Genomic DNA, 12,848 nt, shown 5'->3' with positions numbered 1-12,848 from the left:
ATAAACCAAAATTGGGAAAAGAAAGATCATGGTTACATTTGCTAGATGACTTCCCCATAACTGTTCTGTTCCCAGTTAGGAAAATGTTTTTCCCTACTTAGTCCTCGCTTTAACTTTTAGATTTAGCACGTGAGATCTAACTGCGTAGATTACTTTGTAAGTGAACAGACTGCATCAAAGATTTAACATTTACGACTTCCCTCAGTAGTCCCAAGGCCAATTGGATTGCCTTCCTTCCTTCCTTCCTTCTTTTTAAATTATGAAATGTTTTGATTATACTGAAAAGTATGAAGAATAATATCATGCACACCCATGGATCCACCACCCAGCTTTGTTAATTCTTAACTTTTTGCTATTTTTGCTTCAGGTAGTTTTTCATAAATAAAAAATTACAAACACAATATGACCTTTTTGCTTAAGAAGTTTAGTGCTATGAAGATTCCGCCTATATCAGAACCTAGCTTGTAGGATACTTGAACAGTAGTAGTATTTTGTAAGAATTTCTCTTGGTCTCTGCCATTCTGCAGGTTTACTATAGTGAGTCCAGATCTGAATTTATTCTTATTTATACTGCTGATGACTTTGTTCTTCCTGAATCTCAGTATTTGTGCTTCTCATCAATTCTGAGAAACCTTAACCAAATTATTATTTAACTCCCCCCTATTTTCTCCATCCTCTCCTGAAATCCCTACTAGGTATGTGCTAGACCTTCTGGAGATTATAATACTGGAGGCAGGAACAAGTGTCCATAGACTGTTACACTGATGTGGTGAGAGATTATGGCCTGGACTAGAGAGGTGGTAACGGGATGTTGAGAAGTGGGTTGAAGAACTCCTAAGAACTCAGAGGACACAATGGTAGTTCGTTTCCTTTTTTAAAAAAGGTGGGCGTTGGGGGGCCTAAGTAAGATGTTTATTTCATGGTCAAATCAAATAGATAATTCTATCAGTCTCAGCATTTTTTTTTTTTTTTTAGTCCCAACTCACCCAAGAGCTAAGACCTACTCCCATTAGAAACAGCTCATACCATCAGTGATTCTGCAGATGACACAGGAAGTAATTTACACAAATAAAATGAAATGAAATAATGCTCAGGTGATTGGTCTGGGCCTTTCCATCGGATGTCCTGGCTGCCTCTTTGGGGAATCACTGATCCATGCAACAGAGAAGCATTTGGAGCAGAAATTCATCCTGCACCTAAAGTCAATAATATCTGAAGGAAACTCTTGCAACATAATGCGAGTTCTGGTATTCGCCCTACCACCTGTGCGCAGACACCAGCTTCCTCCCAATAGAAGTACCTTCACGTAACTACAGGCTCTCCCCCGATGAAGTGGCAAATGAGCCAGTTTGGGATGAATTTGAGTTGTGCAGACAGGAATACCAGGTATTCCAGCCAAGGCGCACACAGTCCGTGTGAATCAGCCACACCAGCTTTCAGCAGCAAGAGTCGCAGAACAATCGCCCAGTTCCTTCCTTCATTTTGACTGTGTAGACCTGGCCCAAGACCCAAGAGTAAAGCAGCAACTATAAGGAAGCAGCACATTATAAATAACCCAGAGGAGCCTTTTATAACAGCAACTGCCTGCTGATTTTGTGGCCTAACAGCTCAAGCAAAAAGGATATAAGCACAATATTGGGCAATGACTAATTACTCAAAATTTTGTGCATCAGCAGAAGTGGAACCTGCGGTTGGTGCTAATATTATCAAATGCCTTTGCCGTTTAATAATCTGGTAGCTCTGGGTTATTTAGCATGCCATTTTCACAGAGAACAATGATTTTATTTCAAGTGCCTCTCACTGAAATAAAAAAAAAAAAGCAGCTGTTAGGAGATGAACATTTGGCAGAAAATATTTCAGCGGAATCATTTGTGAGATACTAAATCATACTGGATTAACTGTTTTCTGTCTAGAATAGTGGAGTCACGAAGAAGAAAGATCGCTGACCACAGAGGACAAGGCCAGTCTTTAGAACCCAGTGAATCACTAACAGACATTTTAGTTTTAAGTGCCATTTATTCACCAATATATAAAGTTATTTATATACAAAGCTTCCATTAATATTGCCTGAAGAATGGGCCTTTTTTATTCCAGTGTTAGCTCATACTCAGGATTCTCCTTCTCTTTCATTAATAATTGAATTCTTTAAATTATAGAATAAATTAGTCCACCACAGACATTTTGGCCAGAATGGGGTTTGTAGCCAGTTGTGAGTCTCCGCAGGCCGTTCTCTGTGGCCAGCCAGACAGAAGAGCTGTGAGGGTTGTGACTGGCAGTGGCGCCTGCTGAGCACGTTAGCCCTGACCCTGAACCTGAAGAGGGGCAAGGGCTGCCCCGTGGGCTCCGGGCCCCAGGGTCCCCCCACTCTCAGGTTGCCAGAGCAGGGCCGAATCCCAGGTTGACAATAGACCCTCACGTGCTCTGCAGGCTGGCCAACCGCTGGTCACACTGGTGCGACAATGGAGGCACAGTGACATCATGACATGCTGTGGGCACAGCCAGTTTCAGCCGAAACACATTAATGCCAGAGCTGCTTTCATGTGGCCATACTGACTCGGGAACATTTTTTTACATTAAGTTATTATAACTGAAACATAAACTTCTCTTTTCTAAACTAGCAAGCAATGTACAAAGCGAACAGCTTTACCTTACCGTCGGTTCCCACTCCTGGGGTGGAGAGGGAGATGGGTAAACATTTAAAATGGACAGTTTTCTGAGATGGCTGAGGATCGCCACAGGGTGAAGCCCAGGCTTGACCTGAGGGTGACATGAGGTGCAGAAATGGGGTGGGTTAAGCGATATCTGTTCTGTGTGTTATTTAGTATATTGAGACAATGTGTCTACATTTTTTTTACATGGCCATGTTTATGCAAGTGCTAACCCAAAACAGCTTCATCAATATAAATACGTGATTTATTTTCCATACTGGTGTGACTGGCCAGCCCAGAACCCATCCAAATCCAGAAGCTGAGAGTGGACCCCGAGACACTGAGACACAAAGTCAGGCCCCAGATGGATCCAACAAATGACCTCTGTCAATAGGGAACATTGCTGACTTGGACCAGGAGCCACTTGTCACCAGTAACGGAGCCCAATCAGTCCGTGGTGCTGACCTCGGAGGCGGAACACCACAACCGTATACATTCACGTGGGTTGGGACGGGCGAAACACTCGGTGGCAAGCTGGTGGTTTTTTTGCCTTTGACTCAATTTTAAACCAAATTGAAGTGATACACTTATTATGATCATCTGTACTCTTACAAATGATTACTAAATTCTTCTGGGCACCAATAAATAGAGAATCTGTCAGTTCTGGGATGAAGTTTGGTAGAGTTTTTCTTATTCTCTTGTAGTTGAATTTTAATCAATATAGTGTCATTTTTTAATACCACTTACACTCTTTTTGGGCAGTGAAATGCTGCCCTCAACATATGTATCCCCCTCCCCCTCATTGATTTTGTTCTCGACCCCCCGTTGACCCCTCTCTGTTTTCATCCATCTAAATGAAAGAAGGCTTTAGCCCCATAAACCTCGTTCCAGATGAAAATGCATAATTCAAGAGAAATACTGATGTCAAAGAAGAGAAGGCACACCAATTTGTGTCAGCAGTTGCTGTAAATTAAAGAGGAGTACAAGGAGAGTTTAATGTAATGTAGATTTGGAAATAAAATTAGAACCAATATTTAGGCAGTCCTCCGCCTCTTTTTTTCCCTGCTGTGACATGAAGGATTGACTCCCAGCTTAAGTACCTAACGTCGTAGCTCATTTTTCTTTTTTTGCTGGAACTTTTTTCCCCATAAAATGTTGCATGTTTATCTTTGGCATCTAAAATCAGATCTTTTCACCTTCTCCATTCTAATCTCAGCAGAGTAGTCAGGAGGAAGAGTCAAAGTTTTCCCTTTATTCCACACCCATCATGTTTGCAGCACAGAAAGGACCCCTGCCATACCAGTCTCACTAGTTCAGCTGCTAAATAGCTATTAATTCTTCCTTCATAACTGATTCTCTCTAATGTGGGTGTCACCCCGTGGCTTCTTTTCTTTTTCTAAAGCTGGAAAGTAAAAGGTTGATAATGAACATGTCACACGTGTGCTAAACACTCATGAGAATTCTGTAGCACACATGCTCCCCTTTAAAGGAGTTACGGTGGGAAGCTTCACATTTAGTCCAATCAAACTGCCATTGTTCAGAGCCTTCAGGTGGGTGGGGGGTGGTATTTGAATGTCCTTTAGAGCTGGTGTGCGTTACAGTTGCCCACTATTTTTGCCAACCACGGAATTTCCTAGCTTGATCCACACCTTAATCACTAGACTTAGTTTTAACAGATTCACTCTTCCCAGAAGTAAATTCCTAAGCATTGTGATTCTCAAAGTGGGCCCGGGACCAGCAACATCAGCATTACCTGGGAACTCATTAGAAACAAGTCCCGAGCTCCACCCCAGGTTTAAGGATCAGAAACTTTGGGGGTGGAGCCCAGCGATCTGCGGTTTCATAAGCCCTCCAAGCAATTCTGAAACACACTCTAGTTGGAGAACGCTAACTTAGAGGATGAAATAGTGCCTTCATTGAGGATAGTCAGAGGCGTGCTACAGATTTTAAAGTTATACCAAAACAGAAGTTTCAAACTCTTCGTGAGCAAAGTTGAAGTACATGTATGGCCTCTCCAGGGGGCTGCTTTAGTGGAGACTGGCCTTCAACGGAGGGGGTGTCACTCCTGCCACCTAGCCATGAACTTGAGCAAGTTCTTCTCGCACTTGGTTTCTCATCTGGAAAATGAAAGGCCCGCCCTATCTACCCCACAGGATTATCCTGAGATTCAAAATGAAACACGTCTACAAACATGCTCTGGAAACCAGAAAGTACTGTGAAAAAGTGACAGTCATGTCATTCTGCCGACAGGATTCTGGCAGTCCGAGCACTGTGACAGGGCAGAGTTGGGAGAAGGCCTAGCCAGACCCATCTTTTTGACTATAGAATGACTGATTGTCCACCTTGGTGGATGTGCCTCAGGTTCTGCCATTTAAGCCCACCGATTTATCTGGTGTTAAGATAGGAAAACCATTGCCTGGTCAGTGGCTACAAGGGGCTAGACAAATATATCCATTTTCAGACATGCTGTTTTCTATGGGAAGCTCTAATGATCGCTTAGGGCACACATGTATGTGGGCACTGAAGCTCTCATGCCCAGAACTTGCCACACACCAGCAGTGAGTCTGTACTGAACGCCCCCTCTCAGCCCTGTGCGAGGGAGTCATAACCTTCGAGAAGGAAGCTAAGTGTCCACTGCCACATATTAATCATTGCCAAGAGGACCTAAAAGAAAATACAGGGTGTCCCCAAAAAGTATACACACTTTAACAGCTGATAGCCCAATTGTGAAAATGAAATGTGTTTTAATAAATACTGCATTTATAATTATTCCAAGTGTGTGCATACATTTTGGGGAGAAACCCTATATATAGTTATGGAAGGAGATTTGGCTTTGGGTGGTAAACACACAATGCAATATACAGATAGTGTATTATAGAATTGTATACTTGAAACCTATATAATTTTATTAACCGGTGTCACTCCAATAAATTTCATTTAAAAATATTTTTTAAAAAGAAAGTCCCTCAAGCAAACCAAATCTATAGAAACCAAGATTTATGAGCCAGAACAGTTCATGTGTCTGTGCTTGAGAAGAATGTGGGTGGGTTATACCTTAAAGGTTAGCCTTTACTAACTCCACCAAAGGAATTCTTAAACAGCAAGCCTCTGGTGCATTTATCATTTAACTTAAAAACTTCATAGAGTATTCAGTGAACATATCTGGGCAGGAAGGAAGCTAAATCTGTTGCCTCAGTGATTATTGGGAATGCAGTTTTAGTAATGAAACAGTTCCCACCAGGCCAACATAAATTTCACTTTTCACAAAAAGTACCATCTAAAATCAAGAGATAGGTATGAATCTAATTAGTTAATTATGATTCAGTTATTGGTTAATTATGGAATTAGACTATGAAATGATTTTGCTCAAAAAATGTGTGCCTATTTAACAAATCTATATCGACAGAAAGCAGATTAGTGGTTCTAGACATGGGGGTAGAATATGAATGAGGAGTGACTGTTAACAGGTACAAGGTACCTTTTGGTGGGGGACAAAATTTCCTAAAATTAGACTGTGTGATGGTTGTTCAACCCTGTGAATGTAGTCAAGAACACTGAATTGTATACTTTAAATAGGCACATTACATAGTATGGGAATTATATTTCATTAAAGCTGGTTTTTAATCAAATAGCTAATAAATTATAGAGCCAAGGAAAATATTGTGCCTACTTAAGAAACAGAAATAAAAAGCACATCAAAACTTCGCTGCATGTAGTTTCATACTCAATTAATATGAAATATAAGGCAGAAAATATTTGCTCTTTCTTTTAATCACAAGAGTACTTTAAAAGAGACAATCTCAGCCTAATAATTGAAATTTAAATGTAATAAATTAAAGTGGCTAGTGGTAAAAGCCAAAGTCATTGACATTTATGACATAGTGATTTGTCATGTTCCCTACAGATTTATTTGGAATAAAAATCAGCAGCACTTACACAATAATGATAAGAAAACTAGGTTCTCATGTCCATCATGATGTTCCTAAAATGATCTGTTTGGGGAAGGTTGAGGTTGGGAAGGATGTGATCTCATCCTTCTGATGCAAGTATGTGCTGATAAGAGACAGAACTGTTCAGATCTGAGCTGTGAAGCAGAGCTTTTGTCTTGTGTGAGCAGCACGTAGCTCATGTACGTTTATCGGACAGACCACTCAGTCTTGTCTGCCGAGGAGAGAACCTTTGCACTTTCCTGCCTTGGGAAGAAGACAGGCTAGGCCACATAGTTCTAATCTCCTCGTAAAAGTCCTCATTCCAGGGTGTGGGTTTGCCCAGGGCTTACTGGTGGCCATGGAGACCTTAGATGGAGGTAAACAAGAGAGGAACAGGGTGGGAGATGTAGGAATGTCTGGCTCAGTGGAAACAAAGCGGGGAGCTACCAACACCTGCCCAGTGTGCTTTGCAATTGAGAGGTTGCTGGTTAGGGCTTTGTAACTCACCAAAAGCCCCGGCTACTGGCAGTTCTTTGGGACAAGAGGCTCTACTTCTCTGTTCCTCAACCTTTATTTCATTAGTCACCACTCACCCCAAGGAGCGTTTTAGGATTCCCCCCCCCCCTAATTGTCCTCTTCTCCCATGAAATTTTAATGTTCTATCTATTTCTCCATCTATCTATATCTGTTTATGTTCCGTGGCCCTTTGGAGAGCCACCAATCATTGTATCAAAGATTTTTTTTCACCACTACCCTCTACCTCCTGCAAGAATGAATTTTCACCCCCGTGGTAAAATAGCCCCAATTGAGAATGCATAAGCTGGATAGAATGAAGGGTCTAAGCAGGTTCTTTCTCTTTCTATTCATACTTAAGTGAGTGGTGAAGTCAGTCACACGGAGAATGTGAACCAGGTGGCTCAGTGTCCATCACTAACTAGGATAAGCGCCAACTTCAGGCTCCAACACAACTAGAGAAATGTCCTCCAAGATCACTCTGTCCCCACACCATCCGTTCAGCCTCCCTGCCACCCTCCAGGCTCCGCCACCACCTCCTCTCCCTGGGCAGCAGCCCTCCTGGTGGAGGCGCACAGGTCACCCTCTTCCCATGCCGTCCTCCAGCCCCTCCCAGCTCTAGGCCTCTCCCAAAAGCCTCGCTCATTGTTCGCCCTCTGTTCCTTCTCCTCTTCGCCTCCCACCCCCGACACACCCCCGACCCAATGAGAGCATGAGATTTACCAGGCTCCCTCAGTCCTGCACCGTCTAGAGGAACCTTTATACTCTTCACTTACATTTCTTTAATGTCCTCCTCATTACCTCATAAAGTACTTCCCCTGCCCCCACAGAGGAATGGGTTTCAGAGACCCTGGCACATACAGATGGCCACTGCTAGAACTCTGCAGCCTTGTAATCAAAAGCTACAGGACCCTGGCTTCTGCCTCTTCCTGGCTGCGAGAGCGTTCCTGGGTGCCCTCACCCTTCTACTCTGCGCTGGGAGCACAAGGCAGGCACAGCATAAACCCCTTGCCCTAGGACCCAAGGGATCATTTCCTAGAATCTTGACCCTCTTTGTTCCTTAGAACCCTTGTCTGGCCCCTTCTGACCCTGGTCATGGGCTTTCATTTTCAAAAACATTATTAGCTCATTAAAGGGCCTCCCGATGACACCATCTCCTCTGTCTCACCTTTGTTACACACAGTTCTGCTCCAGGCACTGGGCTAGGCCTTTTCACATACATTATCTAATTCAGTATTTACAATAGCCCTACCTCATAGGTCACAGAGAAGTTGAATAACTTGCCAGAATGGTGAAATCAGGGCTCCAACTCAGGTCTGTCTCATTCCAAACCATTTACTGCATTGTCCCCCTTGAGAAAACATGTCCCCAGCTGTGTAGAGAGGGGCTTCACTGTAGGTGTCAGGATAATGAATTTATCATTCTTAGAAGATGACCCAGTTAAGAAAGAGGGGAGAAGGCAGATTTTAAGCCAGGTTTGTTTGTTTTCCCTCTGTGCTGCTTCCCCAGGGGTCATGACACCATGTCTCCTGCCAATCCATGACTAGCCCTCCCTGGACAAAGAATTACTTTTACTTTCCCAGGCCCAACCACACATTCATGCCTCAACCTCCTGCAAACAGGAACAAGGCAGAAGCCCCATTCTTAGAACGTGGAAGCAAGAGCAAAGCAGGGCTTGCCACCAAGCTGGCCGGAGGGTAAGCCACCTCAGCAGTTGGTGTGGCCCTGCCTGCATGGGGTGGACCGCAGCAGGGACCCTGGTGGGTTTATGTTGTTCTCTCTGCCTTTCCTGAGGCCTTTGCAATCTTCTTTTTTTTTTTTTTTTTTTTAAGAAGAAATTAGCTTGAGATTTAGTCATGTTTCATCCCGTCTGCCTTTTCCCTGGCTTCCAAAGCCACAAGCCTGGCTGAGGAATTCAGGTCCACAGTGTAGGCTTTGGATGGCTCTGTGTAGGGAGAAGTTTTTAAAAGAAAGTGGGATCTACTTGTCAGATGGAATGCGTTAAGACATCGAGGAGGAATGCAAGGGCTTTAACTGTAGGGTCCCTCGGCAGTTTGAGTGATGAGTCATCCAGTGTGGGTAGAGATTCCTAACAAATGAAGCCTCCTGATGACATAATTCTTGCAAGATCGTCTGAGATCTATTGTAACCGCCTGATTTCATCACATGGGTGTTTTTTTCCCCTCCAACCACACTTAATACTCATCATGCCTTCCAGCTCATCCATTTTTCTATCATCTGGAATTTGACAAACTAAGACTTCCAGAAGTCTATCTCATTGTCATCCCTCCTCCAAGGCATCTTGACAGCATGTGCTCCTCACCAAAGGCCAAGGACAGGAGCCTCTAGGAGGGTTCCTAACCCAGGCTCCTGGGTTCAGGGGAAACACGGTGCTTTCAATAAAGTGCCAGTCAGCAAATATGTGTTGACTTAGCTAATACCTGAGTTGAGTCTAGGAAAGACTCAAGGCCAAGGTATCTCTATGAATGAAGACCCGAAGTTCAAAACATGAACAGGATGAACAGATGAAACTGGAAAAGTGGACTAGGGAGCCTTGTGTGCCATGCTGAGGAGCTAAAATTTTACCCTAAGAAAGATGAGAAACATTCAGAGAGCTTTCTGGAATGGAATGGAAGTGAGGTGGCCATATGTACAGCCGTGTCACGAATGGATTGGAAGGGGCCAGACTGGAGGCAGGGAGACTGGTTAGGAAGGTAATGTGGTCCTCTAGAGGCGATGTGACCAGGAAGTAGGGCAGTGGGAGTAGGGATGGAGATGAGAGGACAGATTTGAGAAATACATACATTGAAACTTGGCAAGCGGAGGTTAATTAGGTATAAGGGAGAGAGAGATTCAGAAGACCCTCAGATTTCCAATGTGGAGCTGCCACAAACTGAAAAGGTAAGAAGAGGTCCATGTTCAGGTAGTTATGGATTCAAATCAGGCGTGTTGAGTGAGAGTGCAGGAGGCTGGTGGAACAGACTCACAGGTAGATATATGAATCTGAAGATAGAGAAAAATCTGTGCTGTGTATATGGTGAGCATGCATAACAGTTTAAACTATAACTGCATAGTACTTAAGTCACTCAAGAAATTATGGGGAATGAGAAGGGAAATGGGCCAGGACAGAACTCAAGGGAATACCAGCATCAATGGGGCAGGAAGAGGAAGAGGGACATGTGATAGAGACAAAGAAGGAAGGTCAGAGAGACGCAGGGACCCAGGAGAATCCCTTACTGCTCTGTGCCTCTCCCCTTCCTAAACCTTCTACCTAAGCCCTCTGGCTGTCCTATTCCTCAAAAGCAAGCTCCTTTAATATCCTTAACTCCCCACACAGCCCCCACAGGCGAAAGCTGCTCCTGATCCCAAAGCTTCCAGCCATCCCTCCTCTACCATCCTGTAGAGACTCCTACATCTTTAACGTTCATGCACTTTAGTTATAGAGCCTTGACCTCCTTTCCTGATAATTCTGTTTATCTAAGACTCTGGCATCTACATCACCATTTTTCTCTCCATTCCAATGCTACCATCATGTGGGATGAGCCGTCACCAAGTCTCAGAGTTCCTAGATGCCCTCACCTACAGTGACTCTTCACTTTCACTCCAGCCTCCCACTCCCATGGTGACTCCCAGGAAATGGTTAGTACCTGGCACTACTTCAGTTCTGTGGGAATAAACCTCACATCCTACTCTGACCACAACCAGCTCCCTCACCTCTTTTCCTACTCTTGTTCTCACTTTCCTTAGATTCCTCCATTTTCTTCTGACCTGTTGATCCCCTAATGACCTCTCTTCCTTCCTTACCCAGGTTGGACTCTGGCTGTTCATCTGAAGTATTCCCAAAACCTTTGCTTCCTTTGCACCCCTATTCTTCCCTCACCCCTGCCCAGGGCAACTCTCTTCTCGGAAAATGGGACCCCATACAGAGGGACATCATTAGAGATTCACAGTCTTCACTCTCGTCCCTGTCGTTCTTCATCACTATAGAAACATAAGCCCTTCCCATCAGGAAATAGGGCAATTTAAGCAATACTCAAAAGGCCAGTCTCTCTCTCCCGAAATAGCTTCTCCACCTGCTCTGTTGCTGGATCTCCACAGATGTCCTTGGTACCACTCTTGACTGCCATTTACCACCTTTATTTTCACCTTGAGCGAGTTATTTAACCTCCTTAAATCCTAGGAAACTGGCTCTTCCAGTACCACAGACCAGAACTTCCCAGAACTCAGGAGTGTGAAGGCCCTGGGGAAAGCAGGAATTTCAGAATGCCACATCCATTCCGTAAGAGCAGCTCTTCCTTAAGAGGAAATCATTGTGAGAACACAATGAATAGTAGCCACATGGGTATGTCTGTTGAAGAAGGAAGAATTATGCCATCACCCCCTTTGGCACAAAAATAATTTTCAGTAAAAGGTTAAAACCATCATGTTGTATCAATGAGAACAATTCCATTATTCCAAGAATGATTGATTGGAAAGTACTTTACTTGCAGGAAATCATAGTGATACAATACAGCTTCCACTTTTAAAGCACTTTCCATTAAAAAAATTATACCTATGTCTAAAAATAGTTATACTGAAGATGTGAATCAATAGCCGAGTAATTTATTGGCACTTGAAAGCCCTGTGGTATAAACAGATTCAGTACAATGGGACTATCAAGTAGCTCTGGCTGTAGCAACCTAACCTCCATGTTCATGACAAGACAAAGTGACATGCAGTTCAGAGAGAGTCACCTGGCCACCTTGGAAGAGAAGAACACAATGGAACAGGACCAACTGGTCAGGTCAACGCAAAGCACTGAGTGACACAGTGAGAGAGACAGAGGGGACAGAGATGTGGTCGCTGCCCTCTGTTTTCAAAGTGGCCCCGACTGTATGCAGGCCTGTACACAGAATAGCACAATGTGCCAAGTGTCCTAGGAGGAGTGCAAAGGAATATGAGCTATTGGAAGGGAGAGAGATTCTTTTCAGCATGCTTTCCTTCCTTCTCGCCTTCTTGCCTGCCTGTCTCCCAGAACCATTTACCATGTGGTGTGATGTGCACAGAGCATGGAATCGACTGGGTCTGGATGCAAATTGCAGCTCTGCCACTAACTGTGTGACCCTGGACAAGTTATTTAATGTCTCTAAGACTCAGCTCCCTCAAGTTTCAGGGGGGTCATTAATAAAGATGAAATGAGGTCAGTCTTGCGTGTATATGAAAGCACCCTGCTTTGCTGCCTCCTGATGCAGAGCAAACAGTCAAAGTTCACTCCTATCCTGACCCTTCTACTCCTCCATGAAGGTTCCACCCCTTCCTTGCTTAAATTTCAAAGCGCTTTCCCACTGTTGGAGGGAATGTGACTTTTAAGATAGCGTGTCCTGGTCTTCATGTCTTTGGGCTGGTGGTCCGTCAGCTAGGAGCCTCCCTGCTTCTTTGTGGTTTTGGACCCAGAGGACCGACTGCTACCCTCTTTATGACAAGACTGTGGAGCTCCGCCCCCAGCCAACCCTCTCACTTCTGTGAAATGAGAAGGTGGCGACTGGGGCAACTGAGAGTTGGTCCATCAGCAGTCATTGATGAAGCACTTACGTCTTTTAAAGATTGTATAACGAGGTAGTCATCAAGGAATGAACTGCACAAGCTTTCTAGCCATGCCTAAGAGTTTAACACGTGGGATTGCCTCAGTCAAGGTTCTTGGTTGAAGACAAAGGCATCCATTTGTGTTACTGGCATGGGACCTGGATGCCATTGCAATGCTGCCACTAATACCTCAGAC

General features: G+C 44.1%; 1 protein-coding gene across 2 annotated transcripts in view; it reads left to right on the top strand.

Annotated features, from left to right (window-relative positions):
• Window positions 1-12,848, top strand: part of RBKS (ribokinase) — a 73,626-nt gene that overhangs the window by 57,083 nt on the left and 3,695 nt on the right. The gene's annotated exons all lie outside the window — the stretch shown is intronic.

This window comes from Eptesicus fuscus, chromosome 16 (assembly GCF_027574615.1).
Source record: "Eptesicus fuscus isolate TK198812 chromosome 16, DD_ASM_mEF_20220401, whole genome shotgun sequence".
In the NCBI taxonomy this organism is placed as follows: domain Eukaryota; kingdom Metazoa; phylum Chordata; class Mammalia; order Chiroptera; family Vespertilionidae; genus Eptesicus; species Eptesicus fuscus.
The sequence above is the reverse complement of the archived record's forward strand: the minus strand, read 5'-3'. Positions and strand labels throughout refer to the sequence as shown.